This window comes from Mandrillus leucophaeus, unplaced genomic scaffold (genome assembly GCF_000951045.1).
Source record: "Mandrillus leucophaeus isolate KB7577 unplaced genomic scaffold, Mleu.le_1.0 Scaffold7, whole genome shotgun sequence".
NCBI lineage: Eukaryota > Metazoa > Chordata > Mammalia > Primates > Cercopithecidae > Mandrillus > Mandrillus leucophaeus.
The window spans coordinates 8948405-8970795 of record NW_012107585.1 but is presented as its reverse complement, the minus strand read 5'-3'; the positions used below and the strand labels follow the sequence as shown (position 1 = coordinate 8970795).

Genomic DNA, 22391 nt, shown 5'->3' with positions numbered 1-22391 from the left:
ATCTCCACTCACTACAACCTCTGCCTCCTGGATTCAAGCGATTCTTGTGCCTCAGCCTCCCAAGTAGCTGGGATTACAGGAATGCATCCCCCACACCTGGCTAATTTTTGTATTTTTTAGTAGAGCCAGGGTTTTGCCATGTTGGCTAGACTGGTATCCCACTCCTGGCCTCAAGTGATCTGCCTGTCTCGGCCTCCCAAAGTGCTGGGATTATAGGCAGGAGCCAACGCTCCTGGCCTAAAAATTTAATTTAATTTTTTTTTTCTTTAGAGAGAGGGTTTGCTCTGTTACCCAAGGTAGAGAGCAGTGATGTGATCATAGCTCACTGCAACCTCGAACTCCTGGGCTCAAGCAGTCCTCCCGCCTCAGCCTCTTGAGTAGCTGGGACTATTGTCATGTGCTGCTGCACCTGGTTAATTTTTTTACTTTTGTGGACATGGAGTCTTGCTGTGTTGCCCAGGCTGGTCTCAAACTCCTGGCTTCAAGCAGTCCTCTCACCTCGGCCTTCTAGAGTGTTGGGATTATAGGCGTGATCAACCTTGCCTGGCCTATATTACTTAAAAATAAAGCTAAACACAAATGACTGCTTATTGTTATGCATCTTTTTTTTTGACTTTACAATACATAAATCCTGCAAATGGTTCTCTGTTGGCTCATGTAGTGTTGCTCAGTTCTTGTAATGGTGGGCTTAGTATTCTGCTCATGGATGGACCATCATGTGTTAAACCAGGTCCCTGTTGATGGGGTTTTAGATTGTAATAGCAGAAGGTGGGAAGCAAACAGTGCTGTAGCAAGCATCTCGATAAGTAGGTTTTCATGCAAATATACTCTCATGTCTGTAGAATAAATTTCCAGAAGTAGTATTGCTGGGTCAAGGAGTGTTTTTCTTTTATTTTTGTTAGCAATTGCTAAATTGCTCTCCATAAAGGTAGTACCAATTTACACTCCCACTTACAATGTGTGACTGTGAGGCAGTGGTTTTCAACCTCAAAACCCCAGGCAAGGAAGAGCTTTTAAGTAAAATAAAAATCTGGAGAAAACTCCTTCTGTGTGAGAGCCTTTTCTACCGCAAAGGGCAGGCTGTAGGGTAGTTCCTGGCATAGCCAGTTAAGACTGTTCGTTCCCATTAGCTGCCAACTTGCACATCACTGAAGGGCTCTTGGGTTTTTGGATTCCTGTAGTCAGGTTGTGGTCTGGAAGGTTCGTTCCTGGTAAAGGGTGGGGGCAGCAGCTGCCTTGCCCCTCCTCTGTCAACTTGTTTATCACCAAGTATCTAAGAAACACTAGAAGCTTACCTTCAGGGAGGTTATGTTTTTGGGGGAGCTCAGATGTGACCAGGAGTCCTGTCAACAGGCTTGTGACTTGGATTTCCCAGATCTGTAAGTTGATGTCATTTCTGTCTTTTTTTTTTTTTTTTTTTTTTTAGAGACGGAATCTTGCTCTGTCGCCCAGGTTGGAGTGCAATGATATGATCTTGGCTCACTGCAGCCTCTGCCTCCCAGGTTCAAGCGATTCTTCTGCCTCTGTCTCCTGAGTAGTTGAGATTACAGGCATGAGCCATCACGCCTGGCTAATTTTTGTATTTTTAGTAGAGACCAGGTTTCACCATGTTGGCCAGGCTGGTCTCAAACTCCCGACCTCAGATGATCTGCCCGCCTCAGCCTCCTAAAGTGCTGGGATTACAGGTGTGAGCCACCGTGCCAGGCCAATTGACTTCATCTCTAAAGAGGGTCCCCACGGAGCTGGGGGCAGGAGGAATGGAGAGTTAGTATTTGATAGGTACAGAGTTCAGTTTGGGAAGATGAAGAAGTTCTGGAGGTAGATGGCAGTGCTGATTGTGCAACATTGTGAATGTCCTTCAAACCATTGAACTGTACACTTACAAATGGTTGACATGTTAGCTGGGCATGGTGGCGTGTGCCTGTAGTCCCAACTATGATACTTGTGAGGCTGAGGTGGGAGAATCACTTGAGCCTGGGAGGCAGAGGTTGCAGTGAGCCAGGATCATGCCACTACACTCCAGCCTGGGTGACAGAGCAAAACCCTGTTTCAAAAACAAACAAATGGAAGGTTGACATGGGCTGGGCATGGTAGTCCAAGCCTGTAATCTCAGTGACTCAGGAGGCAGAGGTGGGAGGATTGCTTGAGGCCAGGAGTTAGAGACCACCCTGGACGACATAGACCTTTTCTCTACCAAAAAAAAAAATTTGTTAAAGTCAGATGTAGTGGTGCGTGCCTGTAGTCCCACCTACTCAGGAGGCTAAGGCAGGAGGTTTGTTTGAGCCAGGAATTCAAGGTTGCAATAACCGGTAATCATGCCCCTGCACTCCAGCCTGGGAGACAGAGTGAGACCCTGTCTCAAAAATAAATAAATAAAAATAAAAAAGTTAATATGGTAATTGTTATTTTATGCGTATTTAACCACAAACACAAAAAAGGTATGATTCACTGTAGCTATCATCTCATGAACAAAAGGAACACTGAGAAGTAGGAAAGATCTAAGAATAAAGAAACTAAGTGGAGCTTTTTGATTTTTGTTCTTTTGTTTTGACACATGGTCTTGTTCTGTTGCCCAGGCTGGAGGGCATGATCATGTCCTACTGCAGCCTCAAACTCCTGGGTTTGAGAGATCCTTCTATCTCAGCCTCGTAAAGTGTTGAGATCGCAGGTGTGAGCCACCATGCCCCGCCTAATTGTAGCTCTTTGAACAGCTTGGCCCATTAGCCATGTTCTCATTTCTCCTTGAACTGGTGAGAGCTTGGCCAGGCCTGGCGCTGACCTGCTCACTGGGGTTTGGGAGTCAGCAGAGAGGCCTCTGAGGGCTGGAGCCAGAGTCAGCTCCCCAGAGAAGGAGCCTGGGCTGGGCCTGGAGAAGCTGTGTGTTCTGAGAAAAGATTCTGTTCTCTAACTTGGGAGACCTGGGGCTGTCTCATTTCTCTGTTTTTAAACAAGAAATGTGTCCCTGGCCTGCTGCCGGATGTTTTGGAGGCTGGTTCAAGTGAAGCACCCAGTGATCTGGGTGTGGTCTTCGTTATGATTTTCCAGTTTCCCCAGAGGCTCAGATAACTTTTGCAAAAAGAGCAGGTGAGCAGAGCAGATGTTTGTTTAGAATGACATGGTGGCTCAGAGTAGGTGCTCAAAGAGGTTGTCTCTGCTGGGGCTGTGGGGTCTGACCGGCAGGGAGGAGCTTTGCAGAGGTATTGCGTGGCCTCTGCACAGCCATCCTGCCTCACTAAGGTGCTAGGTGTTGTACCAGCAAAGGTCATCATCCCAGACTGTAATTACTTTCAGTAAACACGTGCCACTAAATCTCAGTGCCTTTAGAGGGTGTGGATGTGAGCTCACTCTCACTGGCCAGGGTGTGACTAACAGTGAGTTAGCTTTATGCTACATCTGACTGAGGGCTCTGACTCTTCCATAATCCACTCTCCATATGAGAGGTCTGTGGTCATCACTCTACTTGCAGAGAGAGAGGCACTAGTCCTATAGAAGACCAGGGAACCCCTATTGCACTCTTGACCACAAGGAGGCTGCTGCCCTGAGCCAGTGCCTGCCAGCCAACCTGTGACTGTTAGACCAGGATGCTGCTTAGACCCCTGTTGTCTTACCCCTCCTTTCACAGCCAAAACACAGATTCCAGGAGGTGAGGGGCTGTCCAAGCTCACAGCCAGTTGGAGTCAGAACTGGCTCTTGAACCCAGTCCGTGAACTCAGGTCCTGAATGCTCTGGTTGGGACATTTTAAATCTTAGAGGATGTTAGTTATTAGGTGACCTTAAATCTGCGGGTTCATATTTGACAAAACCAAAGCCAGGCCTTTGCTGCAGGTGTGCCCTCAGAAGGCCCTTGTCAGCTGTGCAGCAAAACCCCGGCAGGCCATGTAGACACCTGTGATGAGTTTCCCTTTGACTCACCGGTTGTCAAGTAGGTAACATGACTTCACCATATTCACAGGGCAGTATGGTTGCTGAGCTGACACAGCCTCCTCACGTGGGTGGCAAGCGTATGCTTCCCATTAAGAAAATTGCTACTTTTGAACGGGCTCCCAACAGAACTTTTTCTCGCTTACTAAAAGTAAGAAAATAATAATAAAACAAGCCACCCAACACCCCAAACTCAAAAAAAAAAAAAAAAAAAAGAAATATTTAACATCGACCCAGAAAAAAACCTCTGTATTCAGCCGGGTATTAGTGCTCATGGAGCCACATGGATAGAACGAAGAAATTCTCATTTAGGTGCGATTATGATCACCATCCTCTATCCTTCTAGATAGAGCACAACCTTTAGTTGTGCTACCTAATCCTTGTCCCTACCTCCCGAGTGTGCCAAAGCTTAGGCAGAAGCTGCTTCAAACACAAATGAACTGTGCTGAATTTTCCTCTGAGAATTCTCAGCGGTCCCAGGAGATCACTGGAGAAATCCCCCAGGTGGCCACAGAATCAGAGCTGTCTTGCTGCGTTAAGTCTTGTTGGAGCACTTGAGTCCTGAAGAGGCCCTTGATAAAGGGAATAGTTAGACTATTGTCATCATTGCTGAGCCCAGATAGATCTGGGAGTGGGAGCTGGAGATCTCTGCCCCTGACCTGGAGGTGACTGAAGCTGACAGCATGGGCACAGGCCACAGGGACACAGCTGAGTGACACTGTTTCACATCCCTGCAGCCTGGCCTCCATCAGCACTAAGGCACAGCATTTGCGGAAGGGCCATGTGTTCGACAATACTTACCGCATCCAGTAGCCAGATGGTCTAAACAACCCATCAGTGGTATGGTATGTAAATATTTTCCGTCATTATCATGGTGCTGCCATATTGACATTAACGAGGATGAAGAATTACTCTGAGGAGCTCTCCATTAAGAGCCAGTCAGGCCGCAGGCGGGGCTGCAAAGCTGTCCCTACACCCTGGAGGCTGACAGCTTTCCAGGCTAGCTTGGTTTCCTCTTGCTGCCTCCTGCCCAGGCACAAATTGCCTCACACACTGGCCCCGTGGACATTCCCCTCAGAGCTCTTCCCAAGCACAACGTTTGTTTCGCATCATGAACTAATATGTTTTCCACTATTGGGAAGAGCTTTGTGACCCAGCATATTTCCCTCTTTGCTTTGCCTACCAGGAAGCACACAGGTAAGATTTTTACTTATTTGCTTTTAGATTGTTCTCAATTTGGAACCTTGATAGAGATTTTCTCCCTCCTATTTGGTTGCTTTCTTTCTTTGCTCATCTCATGTTTGGTGGGAAAATGTGATGAGTCTATGTTGTAAGGTTTTTGGAAGCAGGCAGTATGAATAGAGCTTTAACAGGTTCCCATCATGATTGCAGAGTACAGAACTGGTCTGTATCCAATCTCCCTGAGCAATCACCTAGACTGGTAGTTCTAAGAAGGCTAAGATTAGACCTCAGCCTAATTCTCTTATGTATCTCCTACATATCTGACACTTAGTATCAATTTGGTGAATGTATTAGTTAAGTAATGCTAACTGCTAGACAATCCTCTAGTCTCAGTGGCTTATCACAATAAAGGCTTATCCCCACTCTTGTCTTAGATGAATTTCATGCTCTATGAGTGACCTCCATGTGGTGAATTGGGGACCCAGGATCCTTTCATACTGTGGCTCTCCCATCCCCTGGGGCTCCCCTGGAGTTCTCCAGTGAATCTGTGCAGTCAGCTGACTGGTAAGCAGAGAAAGAGGGAGCATAGGAGATTGCGTGGGGCATTCTGGGGGCCAGGCTTTGAAGTGGTGGACCTCCCCTACTCATATAACTAGTCCCATAGCCTCACCTAGAGTCCAGGGGGCTAAACATGTGATTTAGGAAGAGGAAATTGGACCAAGCCAGAGTCTGCCACAGTGAGATATTGAACAATGAATGAACAAATCCATGAAGGACACAGAGAGCAGAGCAGGGCTCCAGGAGCACACATGTGAGGAGCCCAGTGAGCACATGTGTCTGCCTTGTAAACCTAGATGCAAGTCACTGGACTTGGTGCAGGGCTTTGGATTATAGGCCAGCATTTCCTTCTGTCCAAATCATAGGATTGAAGAATGTTGGAGCCGAACTGAGAGCGCCCTTTCAGAGATCACCACGCCCAGCCTCCTTACACTACAGATGAGGAAACAGAGGCCCAGTGAGCAGAGCTGACTCACCCAGAGTCAGCAGCCAGAACTCTGGTCTCAATCCCATGCCAATGATCACTTCACTTCTCTCAGGGAATCCCATCCATATCTCTGTCCACAATGTGCAAACCCCTGCTCTGCACAGAGAGATGGAGAGTCATGTAATTAAGTGACAGCTTGAGTTGATCATCTGATGGCCTGCTTACTCCATAGGATCATTGGAGAAATTCCCCAGCCTCACAACAGCTGTTTGAAACTCAGCACCGGCTTCATTTCAGCATTCACTCCATTGGGATATTGGGAGTGGAAGACTACTCTTCCTAAGACTCATTTAAGCACTAGTATCTCTCAGCGACTCTCATATGTGAGGATGCAAAAGGTCTTCATGAGTCTTATGATAGGAATAGAAATTCCTGCAAACCCTCTAGAGAGCTTGGCCACCGTCAGTTACCTATTGCTGCTTAACAGAGTGCGTCTAAACATAGTGATGCAAAACACTAGCCATTTTATTTATTTGCTCACAATGTGGCAATTTGGGCAGGGCCCAGTGGTAAGCTTAGCTCATCCCTGCGCCACTGGTGTCAGCTGGAACAACTTGACTACTTGAGGTGGAGGACCCATTGACAAGGTGGCTGGCTGCACTCCTGTGGCTAGTGAGGTGGTACTGGTGTTGGCTGTATCTGCTAGGGCTGCTGACTGGGACATCTGTTCCCCTCCTCATCACCCCTTGGGTGAGGTACAGGTGGTTGGCTTCTTACCTGGCTTCAGCTTCCCTAGAGTTCAAATGCAGAAGCATCCAGGCCACCACCACCACTTCATTCTCCTCACCCCTCCCCCTGCCTTTTTTTTTTTTTTAAAAAACAAGGTCTTGCCCTGTCACCAGGCTAGAGTGCAGTGGCATCATCATGGCTCACTGCAGCCTCAACCTCTTGGGCTCAATGAATTATCCTGCTTCAGCCTCCTGAGTAGCTGAGACGCGGTAGTGTGCCACTGCACCTGGTTAAATTTTGTATTTTTTGTAGAGATGGGCTTTCTCTATATTGCCCAGGCTGGTCTTGGACTCCTGCCCTTAAGTGATCCTCTTACCTTGGCCTCCCGAAGCACTGGGACTACACATGTGAACCACCACTCCTGGCCAGAATGTCCGTCTTTTTTAAGGCTAACATTCCATTGTGCGGATAGACTTCATTTTTTATCTGTTCATCTGTTTGTGGATGCCTGGATTGTGCCCACTTTTTGGCTATTGTGAACATTGCTGCTGTGAACATTGGTGCACAAATACCTGTTTGCATCCTGCTTTCAATTCTTAGCCAGGCCTCCCTAAGCTTAGAGGTACAAATCTGGCACAGTGTTACTTCCACCGCATACTGTTGGTTAAAACAGGCCACAAGGCCAGGCTAGATTAAAAGGGAGGGGACTCCACGAGGGCATGGCTCATTGAAAGCCATCAAAGTAACAGTCCTTGACAACCACCCTGGGAAAAGATCTTTGCAGACCCACTCACACAAACCCTTCCAAAGCCTGGCTGTGCTGCTGGATGCCCCTGGAATATCCAGGTTCCCATGGCCCAAGCAAGGTCCTACTGGAGCCACTCAAGCCAGATCCCAACTGTTCCCTCCCTTGGAGAAGGCTGCACGCTTGTGCTGTGTTTTGTATTGCTGATGGTGGTGCCTCCTATTACATAATCTGTTATTTTGCACTGCACAAGGCCCTGGTTACTTGTCAAAAGTTTCTAAAAGCCAGCTGTATCAGCTCCAGGCAACTGGGGGTGCTGCCTCTCCCTCATAGTATTAGTCACTCTGTACTTAGCTAAATTTAACTTTTTATCATCCAAATGATATTTTTGTGGGCTTGGGATTTTACATAATGCTACCAACTGCTGCAGGCTAAGAATTTCTCCTCTTTGTTATGCGCGTGTGTGTGTGTGTATGTGTGTGTATGTGTGTGCGCGTGTGTTGGGTTTTTTCCCTCCATCAACTTCTGCACAATTAAGCAAGGCTTGTTCCGTTTCTCTTCCCTTGCTCTGCTTTCCCAGGTCTGGGTTTGGTTCTTTGGGCTCTGCTTTTGCCACTTGCCAGCAGAGAGAAAAATCACTCCTAATAGCCTTTTAATGGCCCTGCAAATGCTTCCGCCTTCACTGGAGGTCTCTCCACTTTGAAGGTCTCTGAGGGTTTCCCTGCTGCCTCCAATAATCTGGGCTTCTGAAAGAGAAGCTCAGCTCTGGAGTAGAGTGTTTGTTGAAGAAGCTGGAAGGGAGGCGGAGTAGGGTCATGAAATAAGAAATCCAGCCAGCCAGCCTGCCCAAGGCATTGGGGTCCATGATGCCAGCTCCTCCTCTCGGCCTGTGGGAGGGTGGGTGATGCTGGAAGCTTCAGAGCTGTTCTTGGGAGAACACAGGGAGGTGGGCCGGTGAGAGGTTGGAGACCTAGCCTCAGAAGGGCCTGGAGCAGCATGCAGGGAGCTGGAGACACATCTCAGCCACCTGACTTTCCCAGAGTCCCCGCTGCTCAGAGGCTGTAGCACTCCTGTCCCTCATGCAGGGATCTCGGGTCTACACCATAACTGTGCCTGGGGGGTGCCTCCCTTCATTTTCCTGAGGAGAAAGCTGAAGATCAGCTCAGTGAGGTGAAGCAGCAGTAGTAATCACAGCAGTAGCAAAACACCGAGCACTTACTGTGTGCCAGGCATGGTGCTAAGCACTTGCTTTTGTTAGCTCATTGACTCTTCAGACATTCTATGAATTAGGTACCAGTATCCACTCTCTTTTTTAAATAGAGAAACCAAGTCCCAGAGAGGTTAAGCAGGTTACTTGAGTGAGGCCTCATAACTGTGAAATGGAGGGCCACATTTCAGAACCCATCTACCTCCAGGACTCCTCTTGCCACCCACTTCTGTGGCCTCTTCTAGGCTACATGGCTTTCCAAGGGGCACACTGGGACAAAGGGGAGAGATGGCACTTGGACTGTGCTCATTTCCTGGCGTTACTGGGCTGATTCCAGCCTGATTCCGGCCTGATCTAGTTGCCAAGTTCCTCCCATGCAAGCTGTCTTTAAAATAAAGCAGGGTGTATATGTATAGGCGGTCTCTGGGAGGATTAGCCAGAAACTGGAATTTGCCTCTGGGCAGGGAACTGGGTGCTGGGGAACAGGGACAAGAGAGAAACTTACTCTCACCCTCTACCCATTTTATCCTTTTGAGTTTTGAAAGGTTTCAAAATACAGATGCATTCCTTGTCTTAAATTAAGTGATGTTATCTTATTAAAAAATTAGGAACAACTAGGTATATACCCAAAATAATTGAAAACAAATGTTCACACAAAAATTTGTACAGCAGTGTTCACAGTAGCATTTATTCGCAATAACCAAAAGGTGGAACCAACCCAGATGTCCTTTGATGGATGAATGGATAAACAAGGTGTAGTGTATATAATAGAATGTTACTCCGTCGTAAAAAGAAATGAAGTACCAACACATGCTATAACATTGGTGAACCTCAAAAACATTATGCTAAATGAAGGATGCCAGACACAAAAGAATACATATTATATGATTCCATTTACGTGAAGTGTCTAGAATAGGCAAACCCATAGAGGCAGAAAGATTAGTGGTTGCCAGGGGCAGGGAGGAGGGGAGGATGGGAAGTGACTACTTATGGGTACAAGCTTTCTTTCTGGGGTGATGAAAATGTTCTGGTATCAGATAGTGGTGATGGTTGTACAACACTGTAAGTAGACTAATAACCATTGACCTATATACTTTGAAAGGGTGGGGTTTTGTTGGGTTTATAGATGGTCTTGCTGCGTCACTCAGGCTGGAGTGCAGTGGTGTGATCACAGTTCACTGTGGCCTTGATCTCCCAGACTCAAGTTATCCTCCCAACTCAGCCTCCTGAGTAACTGGAATTACAGGCATGTGCCACCAGACCCAGCTAATTTATGGATTTTTCTAAAGATGGGGGGGTCTCACTATGTTGCCCAGGCTTGTCTTGAACTCGTGAGCTCAAATGATCCTCCTGCCTCGGCCTCTCTAAGTGCTGGGATTACAAGCATGAGCCATGGCACCTGGCTAAAAGGGCGGGTTTTATGGTGTGTGGATTATATCTAAATTGAAAAAAATTAGGAACCATGCCTCCAGATGGAGTCAAAGGCCATGGTCTGTTGTCAGCACTCTGGACAGTTTGCCGTGGTGCCACCTACCATACGTATGGGTCTCTCTCTACCCATTCTTTAGCCACCTGCCTCACGGTCGCCATGTCAACGGAGGCTGGAGACAGCAGTGTTTAACTTCGGCAGCACTACCCACTCATTTGGAACTTACACTTTCCACAAGGGCCAGCCTGAGACGTGTGGACGTCTGGGCAGGCTAGTAGCTGGCACCCCATCAAACTGGTATTCTTTAAGTGTTTGTTTGACATTTATTTAGTGGGGATGAGGAGAGACTGATATTCTATTAATAGGAATCATATAGAGAAACAGATTCACTTGCTAATTCACTTCCATGGACTGAAACAGAGTCAGGGATCTGAAAAATTTTGAGGAAAGCGATTCTGACTTCTGTTGTTCTTGTCTCCTAAGGTATATTTTTGTTTTTTTTTTCTTTCCCCTGCAGTTTTCCAAATCATTCAAGAAGTATATTGAAGATTTAGGCCAGGCACGGTGGCTCACACCTGTAATCCCAGCACTTTGGGAGGCCGAGGTGGGCGGATCACGAGGTCAGGAGATAAAGACCATCCTGGCTAACATGGTGAAACCCCATCTCTGCTAAAAAATACAAAAAGAATTAACTGAGCATGGTGGTGGGTACCTGTAGTCCCAGCTACTCGGGAGGTTGAGGCAGGAGAATGGTGTGAACCCGGGAGGTGGAGCTTGCAGTGAGCTGAGATCGTGCCACTGCACTCCAGCCTGGGTGACAAGAGTGAGACTCTGTCTCAAAAAAAAAAAAAAAGTGTATTGAAGATTTAGATTTAAAACTTAAACGAATGAAATGACATTTGTTCCTGGGAAATAGCAACACGATGTATTATTTGGTCTTGGATGCACTGCTCCCCTCCAGGACTGTGACTACACATGTATGGAACGTACATTACACACAACAAACCCCAGCAAGGAATTATGTTTTGTTGTGACTTTCCATGTCCCCTTAGGGCAGTGGACAGGTTCACTGTTTACCATTTATGTGAGGGGTCACTGGAGGAAAACTGAGTTAGCCAGCAGCACATTTTAATTTCTTTCCAGGGATGTTTTGAGCCCCCTGCCCCTAGAGGTCTGTTCCCCAAATAGCTGCCTACTGGGTTGGCTCCTTAGCCTGACCCTGCATTCACTTTTTTCACTTTTAATACTTTTAGTCAGAAACATAATTCCCTTCAGTGCCTCTCTTTGCATTCCGAGAGTGCTTTTTTCTCATAGCCCCTGTGGATCTGATTCTGCGAGGTGTGAGTCACCACTGCCCTTCTCACCTGCTGAGAAGCATTGTGGTGGGCTGGAGCAGGGCTGGACTACCAAATCTGGCTCGCCATTGATGGGTGTGTTACCACGGCAAACCCTCAACCCTCTCAACAGCTTTCCTCACCTCAAACATGGGGAGACTTCAGAGCTGCTGGCCTCAGCTGTGGCCTACAGTGGCTTGTAGAGGCAAGGCTGGAAGGCCAGCTTGCTCATGGTCACTGGGAGGGCTGGGACCTGCATCCACCCTGCTGCGGGTGCCTGGGTTGTTTCATTTGTTCTGGGGGTCGAGGGTGTATGTGGGTGTGTACATGTAGCCATGAAGACAAGGGGCTGGGGCAGGACAGCGATGGAGCCTCAGTCCCACAGAGGAGCCTGCACGGGGGTGGGCATGCAGGACGCAGTGGCGGTGGTGGGGTTGGGTGCGTGAAGAGCCGCCCGCTCCCTGCAGCCACACCTCCCACTGCTGTGCATTGCTAGCTATCTTCACACCTCCTCAATTCCACTCTCCCTCCTCTGACTCTTACTGTCTGGCCACTCACTTGGCAGTTGATGACTTTGTCATCCCCAGCCACCATTCCATTTCCCTTTGTTTGGGACATGCTTGCCCCTAGCGGGCATGGACTGGTGTCTGAGGAGACCCCCACCATGCCTGTCCTCAGCTCTTAAAGCAGGGTTGCCCTGGAATTGGGCATCAGTTCCTGAAACACTCCCAGCTTCCGTAACCAGCAGACAAGCGGCCTCTCTGTCATGGTCATTGGAGAGCCCTGTAGGCTGCTACCTGCTCTCTAGGCCCAGGGTCAGGAGGCTTGTATGTGTGTCAGGCAAACAAGAATGTGTGTTGAGCTGCGAGGTGGGTTACCCGCCTTGTCTGTGGTCCCTGTAGGAGCCCTGGGTTGGGTGGTGGCTTCAGTGGTACCTGTGAAGACTGTTGTCTCTGAGGCTGTTGGACCTGGGACTCTTTGGAAGTCCGTTTCTCCAGTTTTTTTCATTTTGTTTTGAATGCTTGTCTCTGGCCTCTGTGTAATCAGATCACACTCTGCCCAGCTGGAGGGGCTTGCTGGAAGGCTGGAAGCCATTTGCATCACCCCACAATATGACCACACCCCTGCCCCGGCATCAGGATGCCATCCTCTCGGACTATGTCTCCCTCTCTTCTTCCTGCATTATCTCATTTTCCAGCCTCCCCTCTGTGGTCTGAAGTCCTCCAATCCCAGTGGAGTTCACAAGTGAAAATCAAGGTTTGAGACAGAGCTCCAAGGGGCTTCTGAAATAAGATGGCTTATGGTGTGTGCTGGTAGTCTCAGTTCCCACTCCCTGAGCAGTTTTCCTAAGTAGAAGGGTGCCGGCCAATGTTGGGGTGTATCTGTCGCCAATACTGAGTTAGGAACTTGCCTCCTAAATGGTCCTGGACTGGGTCCCTTTGTAAAATGGAGACACCTTTAGTCAGATGTCCCCTGTTCAACCCTCTTGGTCCATCGGCATTGTGAGTCTCCCAGTTGGATTGGTGTGGAGTGATCAGAGTCCAGGTGTCTCACCTCCTCTCCCATTGTGCTTCTCCCTGCAGAATGCTGGCACGTGTGTCCTGGTCCTTGACACCCTTCTGTGAGCCTAGGGACCCATTTCTCCTCCTGTGACAGGGACATCAGTGGAACCGTCTCAGACCCACAGGTAAAGCCGTCCACCTGTGCAGTAGCACCCAACTTCCCAGAGCTGGGGCCCTGCAGGCCACCCTAGCCTTTGGAGTTTGAGGGTACAGAGACTTTATTGCTGTTTCCTTTTTCCCCTAAAAACCGGACTGTTGTTGGGTGCAGTGGCTCACACCTATAATCCCAGCACTTTGGGAGGCTGAGGGAGGAGGATCACTGGAGACCAGGATTTCAAGACCAGCCTGGGCAACATAGTGAGACTGCGTCTCTACAAAAAAAAAAAAAAAATTTACTGGGTGAGGTGCCACATGCCTATAGTCCCAGCTACTGGGGAGGCTGATGTGGGACGATCACTTGAGCCCAGGAGTTCGAGGCTGCAGTAAGCCATAGTCGCACTATTTCACTCCAGCCTAAGTAACACAGTGAGACCGCGTCTCTTAAAAAAACACTGAAAACCTGACTTTATCTGATTAATGTGGGGTAGATTGTATTTATTGATTATGCTTTTGCAAATATTGACTTCTCTTCACTAAATAGGAAAGACCGATGTTTTGCCTCTGGTAGCTTTCAATTCCAAATACGATAAAAACTCCTTGGGTCAGCCTTTGAGTCCCCAACGGCTGCTAGTCTCCTGTTTATAGAACACCCCAGGGTGGCTCTTTTCTGTTTGCTGTTGAGGCTCAGCCTGACCTGCTCTTCCCTTAGTACATGGAACAGGACAGGCAGGAGTTTTGCTTCTTCTGTGCCTTGGCTGGGAAGCTCAGGCTCTGGCTACTCCCTGGCTTTGGCAGAGAGCAGAGGCTGGGCTGCTGCCTTGCTCAGCTGCCCACAAGTCATGGTCAGTGGCCCAGAAACAAGCATGAGTGTGTTTTTTAATGCACCATCCCTCTGGATGCACAGTGAGAAACCAAGGCTGAGTGGAGGGCAGGCCTGAGCCTCTGTCTTGAGTCTCAGGGAGTGCTAGGTCTAGAGATTGAAAGGCCCAGGGAGATGCAGTCTCTCCCCTCCCACCCCCAGCTGACAGCAGGAGCCCCTGGCCTCCCAAGCTTCTTTCCATTTCGTATTTCTGAGTCTCAGGCACAAACCCTGGCCTTGGCCTCATTTTCCATGCCAAGGCCTTTATTGGGTGGAACAGGAGGTAAAGTGATTTTTCCTTCTTTTTTTCTAAATTTTGATGAATCCTTCTCCCTGTGCACTCATTGGCTAGTTTCAGCTTTGGAGGCACGGAGGATGGATGTTCCATCAAGGAAAGCTAGCAAAACCAAGTTGAGGATGCTGGTGGGGATTAATGGTTTAATGTACCCAGCCCCTGCTGCATGGGGCTAAGTCCCACAGTAACCATGAGCTGTGCCTGTTAGGGTCCCTTTTTACACAGGAAGCCGAGGCTCAGAGATGGCAGATATCAGCTCCAGGTTGCACAGCTAGTCAGTAGTGGGATTGGGATTGGACCGAGTCTTGACTTGGAAGCACATGGCATGGTTTTCCAAATTTGGCCCGTGACTCACAGGGCCCTTGGTTCAGCCCAGGCTCAACCGTCACTTGCTGTCTGATCTCAGGTAAGTCCCCTCCTTTCTCCAGGTGCCCTCATCCTCTCTGGGAAGACGGGGCACATTGTGATGGGGCCTCTTAAGTTGCCTCTGGCTCCATAGTTCCAGGCTGGCACTGTGGGCTGTTATCTTCTCTAATTGCTCATTCTTTTCAGTTGCTGTGAAAAGGCCTCCAAGTGCTAAGAAGAGAGAGTGCTATGTTGTATTTTTTGTTTTTCTGTTTTGTTTTAATTCACTTTCCAAGGTGTCCCAGCTACTGGGAGTGGGTGTAGGGAAGGGCGCATAGTAACACTCAGCCCTGACTTGCAGCTTCTCCAGGGGTCACTTGGGTTCTGCGGGGTTGGGGCCTCGTGGTTGTCCTGTTGCCAAAGGTCTTGGCTGCCAAGTCGAGGCAGGGCCCAGTGAGAGCTCTTCTGCCCTGCATGGCCTGAGCACTGACATTGCTCTGAGGGACCCTGCTTCAACACGGCCTTGGTCTCCTGTCTCCTTTCTTATAGGAAGGAGGTTCTTTTCCTTCTTAACAACTGCATTCCAGAGTGCAGTGACTTTGCAGAGACCATGGCCTTGCAGCCCACCTCATCCGAAGGTCTTCACTTAGACCTAAAATATCTTCAGGAATTGTTCTGCTCCACTCATTTGTCCATAAAGTATTTATTGTTACTTAGTATGCACCAGGGACTATTCCAGTTGCCAGAGACGCCACTGTGAACAGGCGTCCTGCCCAGACAGGCATCCCTGCCCGCATCTAGTTTATATGCTGGTACATTCTCTGTGCTTTGCTTATGCAGTTCCAGCATCCTGAAGTTCCCTCTTCCCACCTCTACCTGTCAGGTTCCTGTTTCCCCTTCCAAGCCCATTTCAAACAGCTCCTTTCCTCTAAATTTCTTTGCAAGACCTGGGTCCACATTAGCCTCTTCTTCCTCCCTCTGTGCTGTCACGGCATACTGCTTGAACCTCATAGAATTCTTGGCATCATTTTCCCTGAAATATTTCGGTAAGTGTCTGTGTCTGCTGTCGGCCTGGGAGCCCTGTAACGTGGGAGACTTGCCTTTGGGTGCCATCCTTTCCCCCCAGGTCCTGGACTAAAGAGCTGGTACCACCTGCTTTTCTCAAAACCCACCCAGACCCAGAAAATGGCAGGCTCTATGTGAGGATGATTAGGGTTGCCCCCTCCACGCCTCTGCACCCCTGCTTGGGAGTTTGTGGCATAGTGACCACCAGGCCCTGGTAGCAAGAGTCATGGGGTGGAGGGAGGCCACACTCCCTGGGGTCGGCTAAGAACGAGATATTTCCTTCTCCTCTCTCCTCCACAGGGGACTGAGGAAGGAAAGGGCTAAAGGACCAGGGTTTATTTTTAGAAAAGCTCCTTGCTGTGGAGGAACCCAGAGCCCTTCCTTCCAGAAGGTGGGGGTGGCAGGTGGTGGGTGGGGGTAGCTGGGGTTGTGTCTCCTAGTACTGCCTGGCTGTCTTTCACAGAAGGGGTCTGCCTTAAAGATGAGGGTCCTAGCCAAGGAGATTATTTGTCCTCAGCCCCCACAGTTGAAGACGTTGGCCATTTGGCATTGGTGAGCAGAGCTTCTGGCATTGCCAAGAGCCTCAGTGTCCCTCAGGCAGGAGCTCAGCGGGGAGGGTCCTGGGCCCAGGCAGTGGCTTCCTTCCGGACTCGGACTCCCCGTGGCTCAGGCAGGGAGGGGCACTTCCTGCCATTGTCTCTGTGACAGGCCTCAGAAGGTCACTGTCTCCTGAGGAGAAAGAGAGCTCATGACATGGGCAGGGCCTCAGACCACAGCAGCAACGACACAAACTTTCCAGGGCACGTCCCTACCTCCCCATGCTGTACCCCCACCCCCACCTCCAGCCCTTTGGATGAAGTTCCATCCCAGGCGAAGAAGGGGCTTCTCTCCACCCGCAGCAGCATTGGAGCCCTACCCATAACGAGGGCCTTACTTCTTAGTCCCTCCTCTCAGGCAGCCCCAGGTCCCACATGGGAACATGGGCCTGTCCGTCCCTGTGAGGTTTAGGTCTGTGATAAGTCTCACATGTTAGAAGGCTGCCCAGAGAGCCCAGAGCATGCGAAGGCTATGGAGAGGAAGTAGAGGGCTGAGCACCCTCATGCCTGGAGCAAAGATGCTGCCCTGAGGTCTGCAGAGAGCTCCTCCTCAGTTCCTTTGCTGTCCCCACAGAGCTTGGTAGGAAGCTGGGCACAATCTGATGACCCATGTCATGCCCTGGCCAGCTCTGTCACCTGTGCCCCTCCTGACTGCTCCTGTCTATATTTCATTTATCGACATGGTTCTTTGACACACACCGGACGCTGCTCAGTACGCGGGGCTTCAGCCAGAAATTGCTGGCTCTTCTCAGTCTCCTCTTCTTCCTGTTCCCCGGAGCTCTGGGGACCCACCCCTACATTTGCCTTGTTTGCTCTGATGCAGCATGTCTTCCTGAGACTGTACTTTCTTTTCTTCCTTTTTTTTTTTTAAAGGAATTATTTATTTACTTATTTTAGAGATGGAGTCTTGCTCTGCCACCCAGGCTGGAGTGCCGTGGTATGATCATGGCTCACTACAGCCTTGAATTCCCAGGCTTAAGCAATCCTCCCACCTCAGCCTCCTGTGTAGCTGGGACTACAGGTACATGCCACCACACCTGGCCCAGAATGTATTTTATTTTCAACCAGGTGGCAGAAGCCAGCATTCCTCTGGCTTGTGTTGAATTGTGCTTCAGAAGGATGTCCTCTGGCTGCTGTGTTGAGAGCAGGCTAGCTGGGGTGAAGAGAGGAAGCAGGGGGCCTGTGGTGAGACGGTTGTGTTTCTGGGCGATGCTTTTGGTCACTTGTTGAGGTTTGCACAGGCATACCATGCTTGCCGGGGAATGAGCATGGGTCTGTTTCACTTGCGCTGTTCAGGATGGGCAGGGCCGGGAAGGAAGCTGGCCTGGCCTCCCTGAGGGCGTGTGAGGCCAGGTACCCTGCTGTCTCGGTCAGTAGTGGTCTGGGGCTGGGGGTTTCTCTGGATCTCTGCCTGTAGGTTCTTAGCATGGGAAACTCTTTCTCACCACCTTTCTTCTCTTTCTTCCTCTCGTTTCTGTTTTTCCTTGGCTAGCTCCTGTCTTCGGTTCATTTCCGGTACTTCTCCATGGTGGGTGTCCAGTGCACCCATGTTGATGACCTCATCCCGCCTGCAAGGAGGCAGCTGGAGGCATGAGGGCTCAGCACTCCAGGTGCCTAGAGGCATTCCCGTATGCACTGAGTCTTCATGCCTCCCGGTAGCCAGGTGTCGTAAGCAGGAACTTTCTGGATCTGTGTCCCTTGTGTCACTTCCTTTCTTTGTTTCTTCACACACTTCCTGAGACACGAACCCTGCCTGGAACAATTGCTTTTGTTCCTGGAGACAGTGTTCAGAGCTTGGAATTCTCAGAGGGATTCCTGAGATGGCACCATTCAAGCCCGGGGGTTGAATAGCTTGAGACTCTTCATTTCAGCAGCATGATTGCCCCTCAGTGGATCAACAGCGATTCATTCCACTCATATTTAGTGAGTACCTACCATTCTAGGAGCTGGGCATAAAGATGTGATAAAATGTTAAAAACTTCTGGCCCTCCTGGGGCTTGTATTCTAGTCGGGGGTAGACACTCGATAGACAAATAGGCAGTAAAACCTGTAAGCACATCAGATGGTGATCAGAGCTGCAGAAGCAGGGGAAAGGAAGGCCTCCCAAGTTGGGGACATTTAGGTGAAGACCTGAAGGAGGTGGGGAGTGAGCCAGGACGGTAGCTCAGGGAGAAAGGCCCTGAGGCAGGAGCTTGTCCAGGATGTTAAGGAAACTGGAGTGAGTGAGGGGAAGAGAAGCAGGGGAGGAGGTCGGAGAATATTGAGGGCCCCCTTGTAGGCTGTATCAGGACTTTGGCCCTGACTCTGAGTGACCTGAAGCTTCGGAAGTGTTTGAGCAGCAGAGGGTCAGGATCTGAATTGTGCTTTAAAAGGATGGTTTCTGGCTATGGTGATGAGAGCAGGCTGGATGGGAGGAAGGGAGGAAGCTGGGGGACTGTGGGGAAACAATTGCAATAGGGAGAGGCAGTGGATGTGTGGGGGCTGCAAGCCTGTTGGGCCCCAGGTATGTTCTAAAGGTAGAGCCAGGCCGGGCGTGGTGGCCCTAGCCTGTAATCCCAGCACTTTGGGAGGCTGAGGCAGGCGGATCACCTGAGGTTGGGAGTTCAAGACCAGCCTCCAGCCTGACTAACACGGAAAAACCCTGTCTCTACTAAAAATACAAAAATTAGCCAGATGTGGTGGTGCATGCCTATAGTCCCAGTTACTTGGGAGGCTGAGTCAGGAGAATCACTTGAACCCGGGAGGTGGAGCTTGAGGTGAGCCAAGATCACGCCATTGCACTCCAGCCTGGGCAACAAGAGTGAAACTCTGTTTCAGCATACATACATACATACATACATACATACATACATACATACAAATAAAAAAATAAATGTAGAGCCTAGAGGAATTCTGAGGCATTGGGTGCCCCTTGCTTAAAAGAAGAAGACGCGAGAAGTCATCTAGGCCGACCTTTACACCTAACCCACTGGAAAACTGAGGCCTAAGAAAAGAAGTGACTTGTCCAAAGTTTCATGGCAAACTGGCTAGTTGCAGAGCCAAGATTTGGGCCTCTGGAATGCAGGTCCAGTGTTTTTACAGCTGAAACAATGAATGGTTCCAGTGAAGTTGAGGTCCAAGGGAAGAGGGACTGGCCCCAGGGTCCCAGAGCCAAGCCGCAGGGTCCTGACAGCACCTACAGTGGCCAGGGTGGCAGCCTCCACTGGTTGGCAGGAGCCTGAGGCTTTGTGAGCTGAGGATTCTTGGCACTCTGGGCCTTCAGCAGCTCTCTCTGGACCAGCATTTTGACCTTAGCTCTGCTGAAGTCTTGACGATGTCAGGCCTTGGACAGATCAAAGTCAGTGCTCCTGTGCATTATTCACTTGGCTCGTGCCGAGCCTCCATGGAGTGTCAGGCCTGAACAAATAAGAGAGTCTTGCTGTCAAGGCGCTAACAGTTCAAGGGAGACAGACGAGCAAACCCAGGGAACCTATATGATCAGGGTCATAGGTTCGTGTTAGAGGCATATGCAAGGAAATGGCCAAGGTCAGGGGATCATCACTGTAAGGACAGTCATGAAAACAACTTCTGTTGCTGCCAGATGCCCCAGGGAACACAAACCAGAGGCCTTGTGTCTACCAAGGTGGTTTGTTTAAAACCATGATTCAGTTAGCCTGGTGTGGTGGTGTTCACGTGTAGTCCCAGCTACTCAGGAGGCTGAGGTGGGAGGATTGCTTTAGGCCAGGAGGTCAAGGCTGTAGTGAGCTATGATTACCTCATTGCACTCCAGCCTGGGCGACAGAGTGAGACCTGTCTCTAAATAAACAAATTCATGATTCAGTCTCTTGGAATACAACAGGCAAAGAAGGTCGGTGGGGGCTGAGATCTGACTGCCCTACAGGTAACTGTGTCACCAAGAACAGGTTTCCCTTAAACCGCCAGGACCATACATACACTTAGGTTGATCACTGTGGGGTGTCCTCGCATTACATCGGATAACTTCCCTTTGCTTCTTTGTGAAGAAAGCTGGTACTTTTCTTTTTTAGTGTGCAAGGCTGCTCTAATGACAAGTTTTAAGGTCTCCTGTGGCTGGTGGGATTCGGAATGAGACCTGTGAAGTTCCCAGCTCAGCATGGGAAGAATCAGGTGTTGTCTTTACATGTCTCAGCATGAGGGCTGCCTGTGGGGGATGGGAGGGAAAGATTCTGCTTTTGCTCTCCTGGGAGGAGTTGAATCTAAAGGCCAAAGGGGAGGGAAATCCAGTTTGCTTTTTCTTTCAGTCTTTTAATTCATCGTCCCCATCACAGTAAATGTATTGTTGAGGAATGACAACTTGGAAACTACTTCCATTGATTGGTGTATGGGCTGCCCCGGTAAACCATTCTCAACTGCCCTTTGCTCTGGTGAATGTCCTGGTGCTCACAGGTGATTACAGGACATGGCTAAGGACACAGTGCCCAGAGGTGGAGCAGGCAGAGCCAGGCTGCTGGAGGCAGGCTAAGGCCTGACTGGGCTTGATGTTGGGCTAGCCCCATGTCCTTGCAGAAGGTGAGTTCTTAGTGTTTTCTTCTGAGGCTGGATGAGGGAGTGGAGACGGTGAGGAAACTGGAGACAAGCTCTCTGCCCTTAAGTAGCTCAGGGCAGCATCTTCCCCCACAGTACATGTTGTTCAGCCTTTTCCTTCCTCTCCCCAGCCTCCTCCCTCCTGCTCTGGGATGCAGCATTCTAACACACCTTGCTGGGGACTTCCTTGCATTTTCTGTGGCAATTCTCAGGTGTAGACATAGTTCTATGACAACTGAGGTTGAGTGCTATGTTTAGGTTGTGCCTCCAAATTAGTGGTGGGCACTATAATTTTTAAGAATTTGTTTTTTAGAGGCAAGATCACTCTGCCACCCAGGCTGGAGTACAGTGGTGCGATCTTAGCTCACTGCAGTCTCGAACTTGCATGTCACAGATGCATACCACACCCAGCTAATTTTTTAATTTTATGTAGAGATACGATCTTGCTATGTTGCCCAGGCTGGTCTTGAACTCCCATCCTCAAGTGATCCTCCCACCTTGGCCTCTCAAAGTGCTGGAATTACAGGTATGAGCCACCATGCCGGACTGGTGGTGGGTTTTAGAACTCACTCCACCACCCCCGGAAAAGGGAACTTGATGGCTTGTCCCCATGGAGCTTGCACTAGAGCTTTCTAGGGGACAGGTTCCCAGATGGGAGGAGTGGCCTTAGGTAGGCCACTTAACACATGACAAACATGTACTAAGCACCTTCTGTGTGCCTGAACTGCACTATGTGCCAGAGGTAAAAATAATATGTAAATGTTGTGCTTTGAGGGGCTTGGGAAGGAGAGCCATTTCTCCATTATCCCTCCAGTGCCTGAAATTTCACTACTGATCCCTTATTCCTTTTAGTCAAGCATTGCCCTCTTTCTAGTTTTCATTCAAATGATAAATACTATTGGGAAATATGTTGCATTCACTGATACTTCACTGTGGATGTGTTTATTGAGTGAACCAAGAAGCAGGGCAAGTTGATGACAGTGAGATAGGAGTGCGGAGGTGGCATCTCGGCAGGAGGGAGCTTGTCCTGCATCACAGGTTGGCCCAGGGTCAGCCCACACTATGTCCCACTGCAAGGGGATATTTGAGGTCGTAAGTGTGTGTTTTTGAAGCATTAAAGCATCTCCCAAAAATGGCCTAGGTTTGAAAATACTTTGACCAAAGGAAAGAAAAGAAATAAGAAAACCAGTACAGAGCACCTGTGCACTGTGTCAAGCACTTATTAAGTGCTCAATAAAGAATGTTCTTCCCTAGAACAAATAGGAGTAGCCATGGCTCCTGGCACTTGCAGCTACCTGGGAAAGGTGGCCGTGCACCTGGCTGGCAGAGCCCTCTGATCAGTGTCAGTGTGGGGTATGCCTGGGAAAGGTGGCCGTGCACCTGGCTGGCAGAGCTCTCTGATCCATGCCAGTGTGGGGTATGCCTGGGAAAGGTGGCCGTGCACCTGGCTGGCAGAGCCCTCTGATCAGTGTCAGTGTGGGGTATGCCTGGGAAAG

The 22391-nt window shown here is 49.5% G+C and overlaps 1 protein-coding gene across 1 annotated transcript in view; it reads left to right on the top strand.

The window, feature by feature from the left end:
- The window catches only part of PITPNM2 (phosphatidylinositol transfer protein, membrane-associated 2), a 177046-nt gene that overhangs the window by 35322 nt on the left and 119333 nt on the right, over positions 1 to 22391 (top strand). Inside the window, exon 2 of the mRNA XM_011964525.1 lies at positions 13116 to 13219. The gene's annotated coding sequence lies outside the window, so the exon portion shown is untranslated. The remainder of the gene's footprint in view (positions 1 to 13115; positions 13220 to 22391) is intronic.